Source organism: Diadema antillarum, unplaced genomic scaffold, assembly GCF_040938485.1.
Source record: "Diadema antillarum isolate AM-2024a unplaced genomic scaffold, OU_Dant_1.0 seq00001448_RagTag, whole genome shotgun sequence".
Classification (NCBI taxonomy): domain Eukaryota; kingdom Metazoa; phylum Echinodermata; class Echinoidea; order Diadematoida; family Diadematidae; genus Diadema; species Diadema antillarum.
In genome coordinates this window covers 25561-46605 of record NW_027272194.1, presented here as the reverse complement: position 1 = coordinate 46605, position 21045 = coordinate 25561, and positions in this window count along the sequence as shown.

Sequence of the window (21045 nt, the reverse complement as noted above, 5' to 3'; positions counted from 1 at the left end):
ATTTTTTTTTCTAGCTTTTTGAATTTTTAAACAAGAAGAAGAAAGATATTCAGGTTTCAGTGAGTCGGTATAAACGATCCATTAAAAATTTAATATTTACATTTTTTTCAAATGAACCTTTATTCTATGAGATATTAACGTAAGAAGTTGGTACTTATGAGTAAGAAGTTGGTACTTATGAGTAAAGACATTTCTAAATACCGGTAGTTCCTTTTTGACTAGATCTATTTGTAAACTAGAAGAGTACATGTAAATGATTCACAGATTAGGAGAGGTTGGCAGCAAGGACTGAACACTTTCTCTCTCCCCCTCTCTCCCTCTCTCGGGCATATTTGAATGGCAAGATCACTTGGTTGTAAACTCGCTTTTATACATGTATATAAAATACCTAGGCCTAAATCCTAGACCCTTTTTCTACACCCATGTAGAACCGACGTCTACAGGACCAGAAAGAGTGGAGTCAACATTAGACCTCTGCTCTAGAGACTAGTATTAGTGCTAACATTAGAGCGAATGTCAGGATATTATAATGTTACATCAAGATAGAAATGTTACATCAAACCTTAATTTTTACATCAAAGTTAGCCTAGATATATAATATATTAATAGATTCTAAAACATCTAGATGTCTAAACGTAGGTCTAGCTAGGCCTGGTTACTCTTAGCTGGGTCTTTACAACAAAACTGCCTAGATATCTAACTTGTTAGTAGGTTACAAGAAACCTCTAACATTAGGTAGAAGACAGTACAGTGGTCCAGATCTTGACTAAACCCAAGGTTAGATCCTACATTTAATTCTAGACGCCAGCTATGTATACTTCAGACCCCCTAGACTGTAGGTCTAGTATTAGTATTTGATTAGACTCTAAACGTTAGTAGATCTAACGTTACATCTACATCTACATCTACACCTGGGCTTCTGTATAGACTACAGGCACAGCCCCTTGCCCTGGACCTGGCTCTAGCCCTACAAATACATCTACGTTAGTAGTAGTGGGCCTGTATACTGTCTACGTTTACAACTGCTAATGTGCTAACGTTTAATAGTTGTTCAGTTGATTGTGATTAGGGCCTAGCCCGATTGAATTGATTTGGCATAAACAGGCGTAGCAGTACATAACACTACGTGTAGTATCGAACCCTGCCCTAACGTTAGCTAGAATGTCTATAACACTTGAGTTAGAGAGAGTGTAACCGTTCATAGATTAGACCTAACGTTAGACGAGGATTCAGTCTAACTGCATGTGATGAGGCCATAGATTAGAAACCTAGATCGAACGAGCAAGACACCTAAATCTAGGCGTAGACCTAATGTAACGTTAGGCCTCTTTTCGCACCGTGTCAAGACGTGCCTTACGGAATTTAATCGGTGTTCCACTAGCAAGCACCGCCGGCACGGTCGGGTGGCGGCCCGGGGGTTGGTAGGCATGCCCACGGGATCGATGCGAAATACAATCATAAGTCTAATCACATCGGCCTTACGTTAGATTCTACTGGCGCTTGAACCGTGATGTTTACCAAGTCTCAGATCAAAGTTGTATATCTAACTGCTAGATTACAGTTCCCTTATGCGGTGCAATAAAGAACTATATATTTATTTACTAATTTACTTACATTCGAAGGAAATAGTCCCTTTTTCAGTCACCACGTTTCCAACTCAACGACCGAAACATGCAGCTCTCGCGCGAGCTAGAGATTTTACCTGTAGACGTACGCACCAAGCACACGTATTAAGTATTCGCGCGCACACAAGCAGCGCGGGGCTACTGGAAAATGCTCGAAAATGCATTTTCTGAGTTCCTGCATGTTCAGAGTTTTGATTAAAAGTAAACATTTCTTCAAGAAAACTAGAAATAATATTGACACGTTCAATTAAAGAAGCATTTGTAGTTTTATAAAACATTAAATCACTTTTGGAAGATCATCTAATTAGCTTGTAAAAAGAAACTTTGCAGAACGTTAATTCATCTGTGAATATCATTTCGAGAAAACAACAATCAAACATTTGAGAGCCCCATATATGGCTGTACAAAATGACTTTTTAAAATGCTGCGGAAACACATTTACATTGCAATTTCATTAAAAGGGACAATTGAAACTCATGATCTTTCAAATATCAATTGAATGCAAGCAAAAAATAGAAATCGTGATTTTTGACATGCTTCTGAATTTTGTGCTAAAAATGACAATTTTCGGCAAAAATGCGCGTGACATCCGGCCGTACGCTATTCCTTAGTATTTTTGCAAGACTTTCAGTATGAGAACGGAGCATTAACAAAAAAATGCCGTCGAATCCTTATCTAGAGCCTTTTTTGAGGTTTGGCTGGTCTACACACCTGTTTCTTGACCCTGGCCTAATCTAAGCATCAGTCATCGCCACAGCGCCACAGGGGGGGGGGGGGGGGGGGGGGGGGCACCGCGAGAGGAGGAGATTGTTTTGGTTTTGGCATGGGCTATGTAGCTCCTTCTTATTCCTGTATTTTCGTTATTTACGGGTCAATTTTTTTCGTTCGAAATGTAAAATGGATGACCATAGAATTTCTCAATAGTATATAAAATTGAAAACGTTAGAAAGGATAGAGAAAATTGAGTTCACTTTGAATGGTCTGCCACAGGCAGATATCCTTATCATGCTCTTACGTAATACGACAGCTGCTGTAGTCATTAAACCCTGGCTTGGCCTCCAGGTTTGTCACGCCTGAGCAGAAAGTTAATTTGCAATGGACAAATACTTCGACTCCCAACTCTCAAACGAAGAATCGTTAGGGGGGTATAGCACCCCATCAGCTTCGTTAAAGTGGGGTCTCGCCTCAAACGAGGGATTGACGGCATGCAGTAACTGTTGCATTATTGAATAGTTTATTATTAATCAATGAGAAAAGATCTAACACATACTTTGCACATATAGTTCTTTGGGGCTCTCTATTGTGTATTACAATAATTATTCCATATCAATCCACTGTATACATCGCTGAGTAATTTAACTAATGATACCCTGGGAGCGCATGATCATGCATGTATCTCAAATTGCCACACCGCGATTTTTACTCGACGAGACTTTCAATTTTTATAGTTTTCTAAGCGAGGGACCAATTCAGTTCTTACTGTGCTATCATAACAAGAATCTCCACAACGTTGGATATCAGTAATGAGGTGATTCAACCTTGGAACGGGTCGGGTGATCAATAAATAGAAAGCCTTGTCATAATCTGTTTTAGGATCGTTTTAAAAATGTCAGTAGGATGCAGTGATAAGAATGATGGTATCATAAGTTCATTTTACATGATGTAAGCATTAAAAGGTGTGATTTATATCAAATATTTACAAATCATGTCAATTAGTCACGGAGAGTAGATCTTAATGTCGTCCCTAAGTGAATCTCGTCGACCATGCACTTCGTCTCTGAATATCTCGCAGAATCTCGGGTGCCGATAAGGACATGCGCAAAAACCTGCGCGTACGATAATTTTTTTATTTGAGCTCATTAACAGCCGCGTTGCGGTCTGACTGTGCACGAGTATTCACAATAGCACACATACACTTTTTAATGATACCTGATTATGTTCCTTGTTCCTGGTGAAGTTCTTTGCCGTCTGTGCCAGTTTGTCTTCAAGGGCGAAACCCGCGCACGAATTCTGATCATGGATATTGATAAACACCACATTCTGCCGGAAGGATTTATAGAAACAATTTTGATTCATTTAGTTAAAAAGTTTATAGAGACTTCATAAGAACGCATGAAAAAAAAAACCACTAACAACAGTACGAACTCGCAGCCTTTTTCCTGCAACATGATGATTTGTCTCACTGGAAATATCAACAGGGGTGGGGAAACCTTTCATACTTATCATTGAACAAAACTGTCCTTGCATATGACATAAAAAAAAACATGCAATTTTCAAGGTAAATCGATGATATTGCTATTACACCTAAAGGCCCGAATTCACGAAGGTGGTACAAATGAAACCATGGTTTAAACCATGGACAAAAACCATGGAGCACCAAGTGTCGCACGGAATATTTCGTTACGAAATTGGTCATTTTGTCGACAAAATGACCGTCTCGTTAACGAAATTATCATTTCGTGGACGAAATGATGCGACATTTGGCGCTCCATGGTTTTTGTCCATGGTTTAAACCATGGTTTCATTAATTGTACCACCTTCGTGAATTCGGGCCGAGAGTCGCGACTATATGAACCTATGAGGAGGACCGGTGGAAATGCAACAGGTGGGTCAGAAGTTGTGGAGTATCCCCCTCCCATGTAGGCCTACTTGTTTTGTTTTCCTGGGATGGTTGTCTAAAAGCTCTCATATATTTCATTCCATTCAATTTATAGAAACGTCAAGAGTGTGAAAAACATATTGCGAAGATGACAAATACACATTGACAAAAATGCATAATTCAACTCACTGAATATTGCCCTTTGTCCTTGTGCATGACTGTGTGCTCTTTTCCAAACAATTCTGATTTCAACAATTCGTCAAATACAGCAAGAATGAAGACAACACGCTTAGATCGAGGCCGTATCTCCAACACATCCACCACACATCCAACAGAAAAATAGCCGTAACGAACCAAAAAGTTCCACAATGCACAATTTGTACAAAATCGAAATAATCTTGAAAAAGTCGACTCAAAGAATAAGGCATAAAAGAAAAATGAGTCGAAAGATGAGACGAAAAATGGAGACCGTACAGTCGCCACCGAGTAGCGCCTGGAGTGGACGATTCCATTGTATTGTCATTTGTATCACGTAATATGTACCTTATCATGTTGGTATTGCACATCATGAAAAAAAAATGAACAATGCAAATATAGGGGTAGCAACCCGAAATCGAACTCACTCGATCGAAGTCGATCGCGATCGTGGCCGGCGAGCTGCCGCTGAAGTTACCAGGAGCGTTGATGAGAATAGTGTTGAGGGCGCTGTTGTAGGTCATGGTTTCGGAGGCGGACTCCCCGTTTCTACCCCTCAGCTCCACGTGCCCAGTCTGCAAATCACGTGATCAGTTATTGTCAGTATGAGTTTGAGTTTGAGTTTGAGTTTATTTATTTAACCACGGTAAAAAGCTTGCAATCAGCTGAAATGATAACAAAACATAGAAATTATACAATGAAGAAAATGCAAATAAGAACGTGAAATAATCATTGCAAACGAACACTAAAAAGAAAAAGTCACAAAGTCAAAAAGTATACAAAGTATAACATGAAAAGTGATATATGAAAAGTATATACAATGAACAAAAGTTATCAAAACGAGAACTAAGGAAAATAATTTTACAAAAATATATAAAGGTTAGAAAAATGGACAATCATACTATCACTATGCAAACAGATGTAGACGTTCTAAAATAACAAACGAGCTTTTAACGAGACGGGGTGGGGGGGGGGGTCAAATGATTTGACAGACCTGTTCTATGAGAAAATATTTAGGTGCACAAAATTAACACCTGGATGTAAGTTGAATATAAATTATTGCAATTATACAAATCTTTTCTTTATTTCTGTTATAAATAATCTAATATCATTAATTGTCCTAAGAGTTATAGGGAGACAATTAAAAAGCAGAGAAACGTTTGATAATATGATTTACTTTTTCATAGAAAATTGGTTCGTGCTTTTGGAAGAACAACAATAGTGTTTTCATTTCGGAGATTGCAATAAGATTGATATCTAAACTGAATCATGGAAGACAGCGAATCAGGGGCGAGGTTATGGAGCAATTTAAAGATGATTGTCAGGGCCTGAATCTCCCGTCGATTTTTCAATGGTTTAATTGGCATCGGTGGTTCTGTACAAAGCTTCTCTATAGAAACGACCATAAACTCCCAGTTTGTAAAGACAGCCTTGACTCTACAGGGTTGGTCTGTTATCATGACGTAGCGACTTGTGTTTGAGCACTATATTAGAAGGTTCAGCTAATATTCTGATTCTTTTCAAAAATCAGTTTATGTGAAACGTTTATCAGATAAGATGCTACTACATAAGAGGACTGAGAGGGATAATTTTAACGTATAAGAAACCGTCCTACATCAATAATATACACTCAGAAAAATAAAAAGAAAGTGAACACTTATTCAAGTTTATATTTCTCATAGAAAATTTGGCTGAACATTAATATTTTATATACCATGTAAAAGATAATTCAATTGGCCATCAACCTGGTAGGTCAATGAAAAAAGGCAAACTCTACGCATGAGTGAACACATTCGGTTTTGTTTTTTCTTTCAAAGCACAAAAGTAAAAATTGCAAAAATGGACAAGTTTTCGTTCATGTGTATGTCCTCTCCCATGTAACAACGACAGCAAAATACAAGTAAAATAAAGATTGAGTTTCAAAAATCATCCTATAATCTCTGTGATAACTTTGTAGCCCGCAAAGACAAAGAAAAGCGAAAAAAAAATGATAGAGAAAATTAAGAAGCTTGTGTCAAATCCAAATGCAAATGGCATGAAAGAGGCAATAGTAACAAAAAGGGAAGAAATTTCAAATGTTACTACTGGTTATTTCAAATTAAGAACTGATAAAAAAAAATGTTATTTGGTTCTTGAATTTGTCTCATGAATTCTTAAATTCCTAAATCAAAAGAATGAAAATAAAGAAATTCTGTCTATTTAATCACCGTTGCGGCTTTCTCCCTGTTCATTTGAAGTTTGATTTGACAGAAGACTCTAATTTTCCCCCAAGTTTCCCACTTTGTTAATGCTTCAGGACATAGAGACATACAAGGGGACGCAATTTTTGCTATTTCATTCATGTCTCTCATTATGTTAAATAACGTTTTTTGTTATCATTGTTATCTTGAAGGGCGTTTGCTAATGAACAACAAAATGTCAATTTTTGCCATTTTTATTTTTGTGTCTTGAAGGACAAAAATCAATGTGTTCACTCATGCATAATATTTCCCTTTGTATTTCCTACCAGTCTGATAGCCAATTAAATAATCTTTAATATGGTATATAACACAATGATTTTAATCAAAATATTCTATGAAAACTATTGTGTGCTGGAAAAAAGTATTTAATTTCTTTTATGCTGAGTGTAGATCGGTAAACTGTTTCTTTAATAAACTTGTTATGACGACATAAAAATAAACCAAGAAATGCAGTTTGATCATGTAAAAACGAAGTTCGTAATAGATTTGTAGATGTAGATGTTTATTTCATTTCAGAGAAAACCAATAGTCTCACTATCTATACCTATTTTGTCTACGCTTTCTTGGTCTTCGTCAAACGTTTGTAAATGTAATCTGCATTTAAAAAATTTCATGCCATCCGTGAAATATGATTATCTGCATAATGTGAGTTTCCAAAATGTGGCCTTCTAACCACAGTGGAAAACACAAAACAATATTATTCTAAGGTTTAATTAATGCTACGAAATTTTTGGGAAAAAACATTATGATCATTTTTCACCATGACCATAATCAAAACGGAAGTTATAAACTATAGTGTCTTTGTACTCACAGAATCATGATCCAGGACTTGATCGCGTGCCCCAGCAGGGCGACTATTGTTGGTTGGTTGCTGACAGTGAGCACTCCCCTTGTGAGCCATTGCAGTGATTGTGATGGCACCGGCTACAAGCAGAGCTGTGATGAGTACAGCGGTACAGGGGATCCTCCACAAGGCGAAACGCGAGCCTCTAGGTGGCACCGTATCTGCTCCCATCTTGGCGTACGCTGGCAGAGCCGACGAGCTGTCGTACTGAGGTAGGCAAAGGAAGGGAGAGGGGGGATGGGGTAAGTTTTAAGGTGTTTGGGTGTTAAAGTTTGAATGAAGAGAAGTGAACTCCGGAGTTATTAAAGGGATGGTATCGTATTTGTTTACGTAATGATTCAGTTTTTAACTTTCCGCGAGATACTTAGAATCCACTAGAAATGAAATATTAAATAGCATATAATTTTATAAGGAAATCAAAGGTTACTAGATGAAAATTATTTTTAAAATGGCTTAGATATCCAAAAACTGACTTTAAAAAAAGTAGTCCCAAAAGTTGAGTCTCACTTTCTATTGGGATCGATTTATTTTGAATATCTCAGCTATTTCCAAACCAAACTCCATCAATAGTAAACTCGTAAGTAAACTCATTAATTTCGTAAGAGTTTTCTCATTATCTCGAAAAATTATCAGCAACAGAAGTAGGAAACCTGATGTCAAATCTCAACCGAAACTATGCTATCTCTTTAACTGTGCGAAGATTTTAGATGCAAGCAGAATATCAACGTCGATCATAATATCATGATAATATGCTCGTTGCCAAGGATATCACTACATATATATATATATATATATATATATATATAAGCTCTGTCAACACCTCATCGCTGTCATCTTGAATAGTATATAGTGCTGTTGTATTTGGGTAATTTTGTAAAAAAGTTTATACGGACAATTTTCTAAAGAAAATGATAACTTATTCTCGCATCCAACTGGGATACACAAGTTAAGTATTCGTCAATATGATATAATACATGAATCACAATTCTTTTCAGTAATATCCTAGAAAACATCAATAACCTATAAATGACTACGTATATACATGATTCAATTTAGGACAAAAGATAGATGTGAGCATTGATTCCATTACCAAAATATATTGCATTACAAAATTTGCAAATAATTACCTAAGAAATCATGCCGTGGAAGGACAGCCACTATAAGAGAATGCTTGAACAATTGGCAGGAATACCCAAGGAAACCTATATATACGTATACATTATTCACTTTAGCAGAATGGAGAAAAAAAGAACTACTCTCAAAAACACAAATAAAAACAAGTACGAATAATGCTATCAAATCATTTCTGTGACGTGAAGTCAGTTTAGAAGCTTGCCTGTGATCCTGATTTCTCCATGGTGAAATCGTAGTTGAAAGGCCGTCAGTGGAAGAAAGTTGCAAGGTCGACAGTTGAAAGAGTTGGTTGTAATTCTGCTCACGGTCCAGCTGCTTGATGAAACGACACTGCAAGCATTGGCAAGTTCACAAGATTTATAACAAAACGCTTGGGCGTGGCTTTGTAATAACTTACATTTCATTCAAAATCCTCGTGCTCTGATTGGTTGGAACCAAATCAATGGAGCGCTCATCTAAATCTGGCTTTCGTTCAATTATGATCTCAAGTTTCACTGAAAATCCGTCCTTGGACATGATGTTTTACCCTCAATGTTCCCTCTCGACCTATGAATGGGTACTTAGCAAAGCTATGAAGTATTAAATGTTAATGGCAGGTCCCTCGGGTAGAGCGGTGTCAACACTGTAGAGGCTTCCCTGGGTTAAAAAAAAAGACATTATCATCATTATCAATGTTATTCTTATTGGCTTCACTATTGTTATTATCACCATTATCATCATTATTATCATCACCATGATTATTATAATTATCATTATCATCATCATTACTATTATCATTATTCCTATCATTATCTTTATTTCCTCTTGAATCCTACTACTATTCCGAATCTGGATACAAGCAACACAGATCTCTGCAGTCAGCCAGGCCAAACAGCACCATAATTAACTAACCTAGGGATTAATGTCTTTTTTCTTAGCACAAGATTGAACTAGTTAGGTTTAGATCAGTATCATTCTGCCATTAACTACCATTGTCAAAATATATTATCCGCAATAAAGGGGATAATTAACTGCAATGTACAAGTGAAACTAGAACCATTTCCCTATGTGTAAATACACAGATTGTACAGATGCTCGGCGCGATCAGCTCGCGGGGACACCAGTCCTCAATAAAAGACCATGTTGATATAGGGCCAAATACACAAATACGCTCCTCGGATCGACAGGTAACAACAAATCAAATCAAATCATATCACTTGTTAACAGAGCCTTACTTTTCTTTCTACATAAAACCTGAAAGATTTCATATCTTGCTTTTTTTATTGTAAGCGCCCTGAGCCTCACGGAAGAGGGTATCAAACATTCACTGCATTGTATTATTTAGTATAAGCCAGATCGGAGTTCCACTTTGCGCATGAGCAGAAAAAAAGGTCATTCGTACCAACAGGCATGTTAGTTTTTAAATTCACTGAGATAAGCATCTGTGTTGTAATGATTTATCATACCATCCTTATAAATGCTGCTTACCATCACATCCACCTGACAGCAAAAGTGGTATTTGGCAATATCAATAGAAAGAGATTGTTAATACAATCAATGCAAAATAATGATATGGGTGCTCTCCAAAGTGTTCATTGGCGGATCATTCTGGTCTTCTGATCTACGTAAGTTCATTCTCTGTTCCATCAACTGTTACGTAAAGCTTATTAATCGCTCATAAAACGAGTGAATTACCCCTAACCGACTGAGAAAAAAGAAAGGTCATTCGGACCAATGTGCCCATGAGCTAACTCCGAACTGGCTTATTGTGTTCTATTGCATTGTATTGTATTGTATTGTATTGTATTGTATTGTATTGTATTGTATTGTATTGTATTGCATTGTATTGTACTGTATTGTATTGTATTGTATTGTATTGTATTGTATTGTATTGTATTGTATTGTATTGTATTGTACTGTATTGTATTGTATTGTAAGATTCTGCATTGTGTGACGGTGCAGTGTATCTCGATTGCGGCATTGATTTCAACATTGCCTTATTTATGAAGTGATACCAATCTCCTTGGTCAAACAGTGTCAGAGAGTTATATATTTCTTTGTCCTTGTTTTATTATCCCAGTTTACGTAAGGAATATGCATTGCACAAAAAACTCCCGCATCCCATTAAAGGATATTAATGGAAATAAAACGCACCATCTTTTGGCAGAAATAGGGAAAATCCCATCAAAAATTGGTCTAAACAGGTGCCAATAGTATCAATGATGAACATGATGTGATAGGTTAATGTCCTATACTTTTGAAAGTGGGGGGCTTTTTTAAATATACTTCCTCTTTAACTGATATTTGATAAGAGCAGTGGCTCTAAATTATTGAAGTTTTCCTCAACTGATTAGTTGGCGTGATATCTTGCAGGACTTGACGGGAAAGCCCCGTCTATGTTACAGCAGTATATCGTACCATAACACAGCATGACTGCGGCTCGGGTAGCAGCAGGGGAGATGCGGGGAGTGGTGCCATGAAGAGAGTGGTGCCACATCGCTTGATAGTCAATCACCACATAAAACTCAAGCTATTGGACTCACTCGGGTAACTATTTCGCTATAGAGACGTGTGTTACAATTCAAAATTCAAAAAAGAAATCTGTAAAATAGCTGGGAGAAATGAGGTGTTTCATCTTCACTAACCTGGATAAGTGAGATATACCCTTTCTCCCATCAAATTTCTAAAGCGGGTTCCTCAGCTCAAACTCTGTCCAAGCAAGGGTCCGCAAAGCCAGATTACGAGTTCTTTTCACTCAAAAATTCACCTATTTCTGTACTTGCACCCAATCAATGGAATTTGAAGGGACTATACGACTCTTTAATTATTAAAGAGTCGTATAGTCCCTTCAAAATTCCTTGAGAAAAGCTTTCATCTTCCAACCAAAATGCAGTTTGTAGAGGAATTCATACTTAATATCTGCGGCTATTAAGTTTTTTGCCAAACTGCATATCTGATTTTTTATTATTTTTTTTCCTTCATTTATTTTGGTATCTTTGGTACGATTTTGTGAAGCAGTCAGGGACATTCCATTTTATTTACAGGTGTGAGCCCTATATCAGAAGTCATATTTCTTAATTGATTTTTTAACATCATAAATGTGTTTTTGATGATAATTATTTGCCTCTACATCATTATGAGAAATTGCACATTGAAGGGTTGTAAAGCTTCTCAAAGGGGAACTTTTTTTCAAAAATAAATCTTGCAGTGTTAATTAGTTCTTCATAAGATGAATATCGACATACAGGCAGTTATCCTTGATTAAGGGGGTATCATCACCACCTTATTGCCTACAGAGTACTGTAAAACACTTTGATTTATCAAACAGATTAACTTTATGTATTTTGAGCTGTTTCAGTGGTACCCAAAACAAAGAAATACATTAAAATACCACAATCATTCGAAGTTGTGTGATACTGATGACCACAACTATGTATTAAGATGTACCACAAAAGCATAATAAGAAAACAAATTGTAGCTATTAAAGCAGACTTGGGGATGGTAGGGGGTAGAGGGAGTGGAGGGGGGCGGGGGTAGGGGGAGGGAGGGAGGGATTTGACAGAATAGATCAACATAAACTAGCAGAGCTTGTAAGGGATGAATACGTCCCATTGACTTGTGTGCATTACATGCATACTCTATAGTAGAGGTCTTGTGATTGTTTAATATCATAAATGTGTTTTTGATGATATTTGCCCCTACATGAAATGAGAAATTGCACATTGAAGGGTTGTAAAGCTTCTTACCTTTGAAAATTTGAAAATGACACTTTTGAAAATGATGCCCTTTTTTTTTCCAAAAATAAATCTTGCAGTGTTGATTAGTTCTTCATAGGATGAATATCGACATACAGGCAGTTAACCTTGATTAAGGGGGTATCATCATCACCTTATTCAAAGTTGTGTGATACTAATGACTACTTTGTACTAAGATCTAGTACCACAGGAACATAATAAGAAAAAAAAATTGTAGTTAAGCAGAGTTAGGGGGTTGGGTAGGGGGAGGAGAGGGGGGACGAGGGAGGGAGGGATTTGACAGAATAGATTAACATAAACCAGCAGAGCTTGTATGGGAGGAATACTTCCCATAATGATTGACTTGTGTGCATTACATGTATACTCTATCTATAGGGCGCACTCGGGTGAATAATTCCCCATAAAGACGTATGTTAAAATTCAAAATTCAAGAAATTCTGTGAAATAGCTGGGAGAAATGAGGTATTTCATCTTCACTAAGCTGGATAAGTGAGAGGGCCCTTTCTCCCATCAAATTTCCAGGGTGGGTTCTTCTGCTCTAATTCTGTCCAAGGGTCCGCAAAGCCAGACTACGAGTTCTTTTCACACACACACAAAAAACCAGTTATTTTCTGTGCATGCACCTAATCAAATATAGTCCCTTCAAATTCCATGAGTAAAACTTTCATCTTCCAACCAAAATGCAGTTTGTTGAGGAATTCATACTCAATATCTGTAGCTATTCAGTTTTATGCCAAACTGTATTTCTGATTTTTAATTAATCCGTTTTTCCATTTGTTTTGGTATCTTTGGTGCGATATTGTGAAGCGGTCAGGGACATTCAATTTTATTTTACAGGTGAGAGCCCTATATGTGAGTCGAACGGAAGTGCAAGAAAAGCTTTAATTGTACCGCGGCATTTGGCGATTTATCAATCGGTTTGGAAGGGTATGTGGGTTTGAGCAGATATGCGAAGTTGGCACGCCGTCGACTTCCTCTTAAACTGATATTTGAAAAATGCAGTGGCTCTAAATTATTGAGGTTTTCCTCAACGGAAATAAGGTTGAACTACTTGCAGAACTTGACAGGAAACCCCTGTCTATAATGTCACAGCAGTATCATACCATAACATATCATAACTGTTCGGGTCGCTGCAGGGGAGATGTGGAGTAGTGGTGCCATGAGGAGAGTGGTGCCACAAGAAGAGTTCACAGGTGAAATCTCCTGTGCCCTCTGTTGAAAGTGCTTATTAAAGAGATGGTACAGTATTGGCTGAGGTGATGATTAAGCCTTTAACTTCTTATGAGATACTTAGACATAACTTTATTTTCTTCTCGGATCACCGTGAAGATCCTTGAGCATCAGTGTTTATGATATGTGACTAGGGCATAAAAGGTTCATGATTGCAGTTACGATTAGCAGCTTGTCCTTACTTTACTTCTTTATGCAAGAGACTATCCTATCTACTTGAAAGGTGGTGAGTGAAAGTAAATATGTCCTATTTGTATAGAAATGATGAGTATTTAGGCTTCTTTTATGGATTTTTAAAGTTTTGGTGTTGGAAGCGCTGGATTAGGAGACTAGTACTAGAGGTTATGATGTCACGTGTGGACAACAATACCAAGAAAATATAAAGGGAATTAAAAAAAACATTTTCATGAAAATTACACATTCCATCAACTTGATACTGACATATATTAACGGTTCTGTATACCTTTGGAAGTAGTAATTCAAAAAATATTCAAGATATCACATTTGATGCATATTTGTAGGCCTGTTTTATCACAAAACATCCTATCATATAAACGTTTGTGCAATAAACTTAAAATTTAAGGAGATATCAATATTTTTCTCAGTAAACCATAACTGTAGGCGATTTTATCCGGAAACATTTTTATTATAACCTTTACTATTGTTGACATTTTGTCTATTTAAAAATATTTCACATCGATTATACTGATTCAATTTTTTTACAGCGGTTGTTTCTACCCCTAACTCATATTTTAGAACTATCTTAAAGTTGCGTTTGAACGAAAAAAAAACAGTTTTATTTGCATCCTCTACAGCAAGTTATAGTGAGGAAATAACATCATCAATTTTACATTTGCACAATCACATTGATTGTTAACAAGGACTGTTTCATGAAATTCGCAAAACTTCACATGTCCAAAACTTCCCTGCTAATTTCCATCCGATTTTTTTTTTCATTTTAATTGCCGTGCTTAAAAGCCTTTGCATTTCTTTTCACACCAACTTTAAGTTGGAATGGTATTTCCTTTTAAGCTCAATGATAAATCGTAGAATCTATCAGCCCTTGAATATTTGCAGAACTTCGTCAAGAGAGCGTTTTTGAGCTCCTCACAGGAGACCAGATATCAATTAAACACTGACGACTTTCAAATCAAATTTCAGTTCATTGTGTTTTGCATAGAAACCATGGCGCACCTTTAAACCTGATAACAGATTTGGTCAGTATAGCAAAGAGATCAGCTTTGTTTTGCCGCCGGTCGCAGAAAATAAATCTTCTTGCATTAACATGAGTGGCAAGTGTTCCCCTGTTAAAAGAAAACAGCAACAACAATATGTAGTGGAAATAGGCCAATAATTCGATATCAGTAGTTTGCCATATATATGCTTGTGTCCTGCGGAAGTTCTTTTTTTTTCACAGACTCATCTATTAGCTATGAAGTCAAGTACACCTTTTCATCCGATCATTGGTGTCTTAACACTCGGTGCTAACCAATCAGGATGCACAGTGTGCGGAAACCTGTCCAAAGTTCACACTAGAGATAGAGATAGAGATAGATAGATAGATAGATAGATAGATAGATAGGTAGATATATATATATATATATATATATACATATATATATATATTAAATATATGTATGTATATATATATATATATATATATAGAGAGAGAGAGAGAGAAAGAGAGAGAGAGAGAGAGAGAAAGAAAGAAAGAGAGAGAATGAGAGAGATGGAGCCTCGGTCATGGTAGGGATCCTTTCAATGTTTCGTAAGGAACTACGGACTGTCGTCCCAGTGCTGTCACGGACGTAACGCTGATAATGCGTTTACTAAACATTTATCACATGATTACTACGTGTGTTCTTCCTCGTAAAACTTACAGCGATAAAACGTGTATAATCATTTTACAAGCCTCTGACTTGAAAATGTTTTACTCTTCCGAAATATACATCTTTCCTATGACTTGGGAAAGGAATTCAACGTGATGTACAATCCGAATTGATTTTTGTAAGGAAATTAAGGAGTTTATGTGAAATGACTCTTTTATAGTTGCCCAACGCAAGAATTCCATGGTATATAAATGTCATGTATGCAGTCAGAACAGTGTTTAAGAGTGAATAAATTTCATTTTATCTATAGAAAACAGTTTATTACAAGGTGATTAAGTGAATTTTCCAGGACAAATCGTTATCAATGTAGAGCCCTGGCAATTGTAAAGATTTAATGAGCAAATTCATATCTAACGTGGTTAGGTAGATAACTCAAGGGGTTACTAATTTTTTTTTTTTTTTTTTTTTTTTTTACATTCACTCGCGTCAGGAATGTTGTAAGTAATAAATTCATTGTACATCCATGCTGAGCATTAGCACCTATGCAGTTGTTGTCTTTCAAATCTCCGGTAATTTACATTTCTGTATTACAAAATGGCGTCACAGGTGAATACTCCCGATATTCTTGCCGACGTTATGCCTATGCGCGACAGTAAATATTACACACCCCTTGTATTCAATGATACTATACCGTATAGTCCAGATAATATTTTTTCATTCTTCATATAAACTGTAGGAGTCTGAATAAAGATGTTGAATATTTGGAAAAAAATTTGCACTCTTTAAACAATGTCGAATTTTCTGTTATTGGAACAAGTGAAACTTGGTTACATCAAAACTCCCCAGATGTCTTTAATTTACCCAATTATAAATTAGTTAGGGCTGATCGTCAAGGGAAAAGGGGTGGCGGTGTTGCGTTTTACATTGCACAAAATTTACAGTTAAAAATCCGTTCTGAAATCACATGAAGATATACAGAAACGTTATTCATTGAAATTGATAACCCAATTTCTAAAAATGTTATTATAGGTTTAATTTATCGAACCCCTGATCTGAACTGTGAATTATTTTGTGATGAATTGGATTTATATCTCCATAAGATAGGTACTGCAAGTAAACATGTTATTTTTGGTGATTTCAACATTAATTTTTCCCCCACATCCGATAACAATAATTCCCTTAATTTTATGCATTCAATGTACTCATATGGTTTTGTGTCGATTATCAACAAACCCACCAGGATAAATCCGCATTCATCAACTCAGATTGATAATAATTTTTTCGAATGTATATAATAATACAATTACGGGGGTATATTATGTTCTGAAGTTTCTGATCATTTACCAATATTCTCAAATTGTGAATGTAAATTGAGTCGTAACAAATTACGTGATAAAATACGGTATTATACAGAATCAAAACGCAATGTAGAATTGCAGAAACAGAATTTATTTTTAGAGGAATGGACAGATATTTGTAGTATTAATAATGTTAATTTGGCATAAAAATGTTTTAATGATAAATTGTTGTATGATTATGAAAATAATATTCCTTTATGTAGAATAAAAAACCCCCGAAGTAAACCAAGAAATCCTTGGATTACAAGGTATTTTGAAATCCATAAAAACTCGTAATTCTTTGTATAAGTTACATATTCGTAACCCAACTGAATTTAATTTGAATATGTATAAAGTTTATCGAAATAGATTGACAAAATTGATTCGTTTATCCCGTAGATTATATTTTTCTGATAGAATGAAAAAGGTCTCTTCGAATATCAATGCAACATGGAAAATCATCAAAGAGGTCCTAGGTAGTAAGCCTGATTCTCCGCCAACGGATGATATCGATATCACATTAAACGGCATCAAAATAGATGATCCCAATACGTATGCAAACTCATTTACCTCATTTTTTTGTTAACATCGGTCCGGAACTTGCTACTAAAATTAGTAATGCTTCTGCCCATTTTACAGATTATCTTTTTGACCAAAATCAAGAGTCTATTTATTTTAACCCAACAAGTCCAAGTAAAATTATTAATATCACCAAATTCTTAAATAGGTCAAATTTTGTGGTTTTGATAAAATAAGTATGACGCTTTTGAAAGAAATAGTTTATCCACTCGCAGAACCGTTAAGCCATATTTTTAATCTTTCTTTATCACAAGGTATTTTTCCAGATTTGCTGAAAATAGCTAAAGTCAATCCTATTCATAAAAAAGATGATCCTCATGAAATTAACAATTATCGTCCCATTTCTTTGTTGCCTAGTATATCCAAAATTTTAGATTTTTTTTTTATAATAGACTTCTTAAATTTATCAATAAGCGTGATTTACTTATTCCCAATCAATATGGTTTCAGAAAGAATTACTCCACTGATTTAGCATTGATACAAATTTATGGTAGAATTACTAGTGCTTTTGCAAATAAAAAACAAGTTGCTGGTATATTTTGTGATTTGAGTAAGGCATTCGACACTCTTTATCATTCTATTTTACTCTCCAAACTTAGTCATTATGGTATTCGGGGACAAGCACTTTTGTGGTTTAAAGATTATCTAACTAATGGAAGACAATATGTTACTTTTAATGGTTGTGAATCTGATCCCCTTTTAATCAAATGTGGTGTTCCTCAAGGCTCAATTCTGGGCCCACTATTATTTCTTCTTTATGTCAATGATATCATTAATACATCCTCTCTTCTCTCTTTTGTTTTATTTGCTGATGATACCAACATATTTTATTCTCATAAGGATCTTAAGATTTTAAATGATACTTTAAATATTGAAATTTGTATATCAAATTGGTTTAAGTCTAATAAAATTTCTTTGAATATAAAAAAGACTCATTTCATTTATTTTAAACTTCATTCTCATAATGTAGATACGTTGATACATATTAACATTGATGCTATCCCATTAGAAAAGAAAACAAATTCAAAATTTCTGGAGGAATATATAGATGAAAGTTTGACTTGGAATGAGCATTTGCATCATGTTACAACGTGTATTTCTAAAAATATAGGGATTATTTCTGAGCTGAAATTTTTTCTTCCTCGTTCAACTTTATTTTTATTATATAATTCCTTAATTCTCCCATATATAAGTTATTGCAATGTTATATGGGGAACTTGCGGCTCTACCAAAATAAATTCTATTTTCAAATTACAAAAGAAAGTTATACGTATTTGTACAGGATCGCATTTTCTGGCTCATACTGATTCTTTATATCATGAACTTAAGACATTGGAGGTTTTTTATTTGAATATTATTCAAGTAGCAGTAATTATGTTTAACTCCTATGTGCCAAGTTCGCACGTCCGACTCAGTCGACGGCGTGCCAACTTCGCATATTCTGCTCAACAGACAAAGCCGCCAAAACCGATCGATAAATCGCTAATCACTGCTAATCCTGCGGCACAAAGAAAGCGTTTCTCGTGCTTTTGTTCCTCTAATATACGGCTTGCATTCTATGTGGTGATAGACTATCAAGCGGTGTTTCCAACTAGATTTGCTCGTACATTCTAAGTTTCCGTCACGGTTTTATGTTCAAAAGTCATGCCTTTACAATAAAGTAGGAACTGGTCATTCAAAAGAAAAATTTAAAATAGATTTGTCATACAATTTATATCGAAACAAAGCTTGGCATTCTTCTTTAACTTTGCCTACTATTATGCCCATCTTAACAGAAATTTGTAGAAGTTGTACACATTGGAAAAACAGAATTCTTTCTCAAAGCATGACTTCCTTCATGTCTCAGAATAACGTGGCACACAGGGGGTTTCCACCATGGCACATAAAGAGTTAAATATATACATGATCAACTTCCATCATCGTTTAATAACATGTATAGGTTTAATACTTCTGTCCATTCGTACCCTACTCGTATATGTAGAAATTTCCATCTTTTGAATCCCAAATTATTAATGACACATAAATCTATAATACATTCGGGTCCGGATATAAAGTCCTGCTCAAGTATTTATTCTTTGAAAGCTTCATTAAAACGGTATTTGATACAATCATATTCTCCAAACCAATTAAGATAACAAATATTTATGGTAAATGATTGTCATTTTTTGTCAATCTCTATTTTCTTCCTTCAACTGCATCTTGCATCAACACCTGCAATTGCACTGCACCCACCTGATCACTTTCCTCCAAGAGAGTTGTGTCATTGGATAGTCATTTTATGAGGCCTCCATCCGTTTCAAGCTTAATCGCTTACGATGGTGCTCTCCTGCATTCAATGATTTCTGTTGTTTGCTGAAAAAAAACTGTACATTTTATCTTATGTTTCTGTGTATCTACATTGCTCAATGCAATCACTTATGTGTATCTATTTGTGTACTATTATCGATTTATTTCACTGCACTTGCTATTCTTTGTCTTTGTACTTCGGAAATTTGTATTCAAATTGTATCTGATTGAATGCAGAAATAAAAACAAACAAACAAATATTCCCATTCTATTTTCTTGATCATGGAGCTGTTGTACACAGCTCCATGTGGCCACAGTTGTGTAATGCATCTGGGCTGCGTATAGTTACGTGATCATTTTGTTGCATGTTCTCATTCAGGAATATTATAATAATGTATCTTAATTGAAATTATATTGAAAGTGAAATTGAGACTAAACTGAAATTTAATTTTCAGTTCTGCAAGAGCGACCCATCATCAGCTTGGAGCGCTCGGCGGGAGCGTACCATCACTTTGTGTTTGACATGATCACAATCGAGATATGAATTAAGAGAACAATTACATTTTCAGGCAATGCAGAACTGTTTGCTGAAATGAAAAATGTATATCACTTGTAAAGTTTAACTATGTATATCACATCGAACATAAAAAAGAAAGGTAATTTTAGGGGGGGGAGTGGTCAAAGTGCTTATCAAATGTCTTTGATTTTGTTAGTCTTTCTTAGCATATGTAAAGAATGTAGTTTCTAATATTGTCTTTGGCACACATTTAAGCTTAGTCTTTTGTGTTTTTCCAATGTGTGTGTGTAATAACATATTAGACTAGCCGAATGGGTTCCTATGGACACGTGCATGTTTATGTTTAAGAAATTATATATATATATATATATATATATATATATATATATTATAATAATACAATACATTAATAAGGCGCTTAATACGGAAATTTCTAAGACCAAAATAATACAAAAATACAAAAATAGACACAGTGTATAAATACGATAAGTACTGAAAATCAAACTCAGTGTGCACCTCCATCGACCGACCCACAACTGGACCATTCCAAAGGACTGTCTACTAAAAAGATAAGTCTTCAGCAGAGTCTCAAAGTGGCTTGAGGTATGTAGGCAGGAAGAGAATTCCAGAGAGAAGGGGCATTTGTAGAAAAAGCACGATCACCATATATTTGTGCAAGTACGAGGTCCAGGAGTCAGTTGTACTGTAGAGGAAGAACGGAGGGATCTTGAGGAAGTAATGGAACGTAAAGAAACAAGATCTGTGAGATACTTGGGGGTCTTGCCCATTCAGAATTTTGTACGTAAGCAGAAGAACTTTAAAAGATATGCGATGACGTAGGGGAATCCATTGGAGAGAACGGAGGATTGGAGTTATGTGCTCGGATTTCCTGGAGG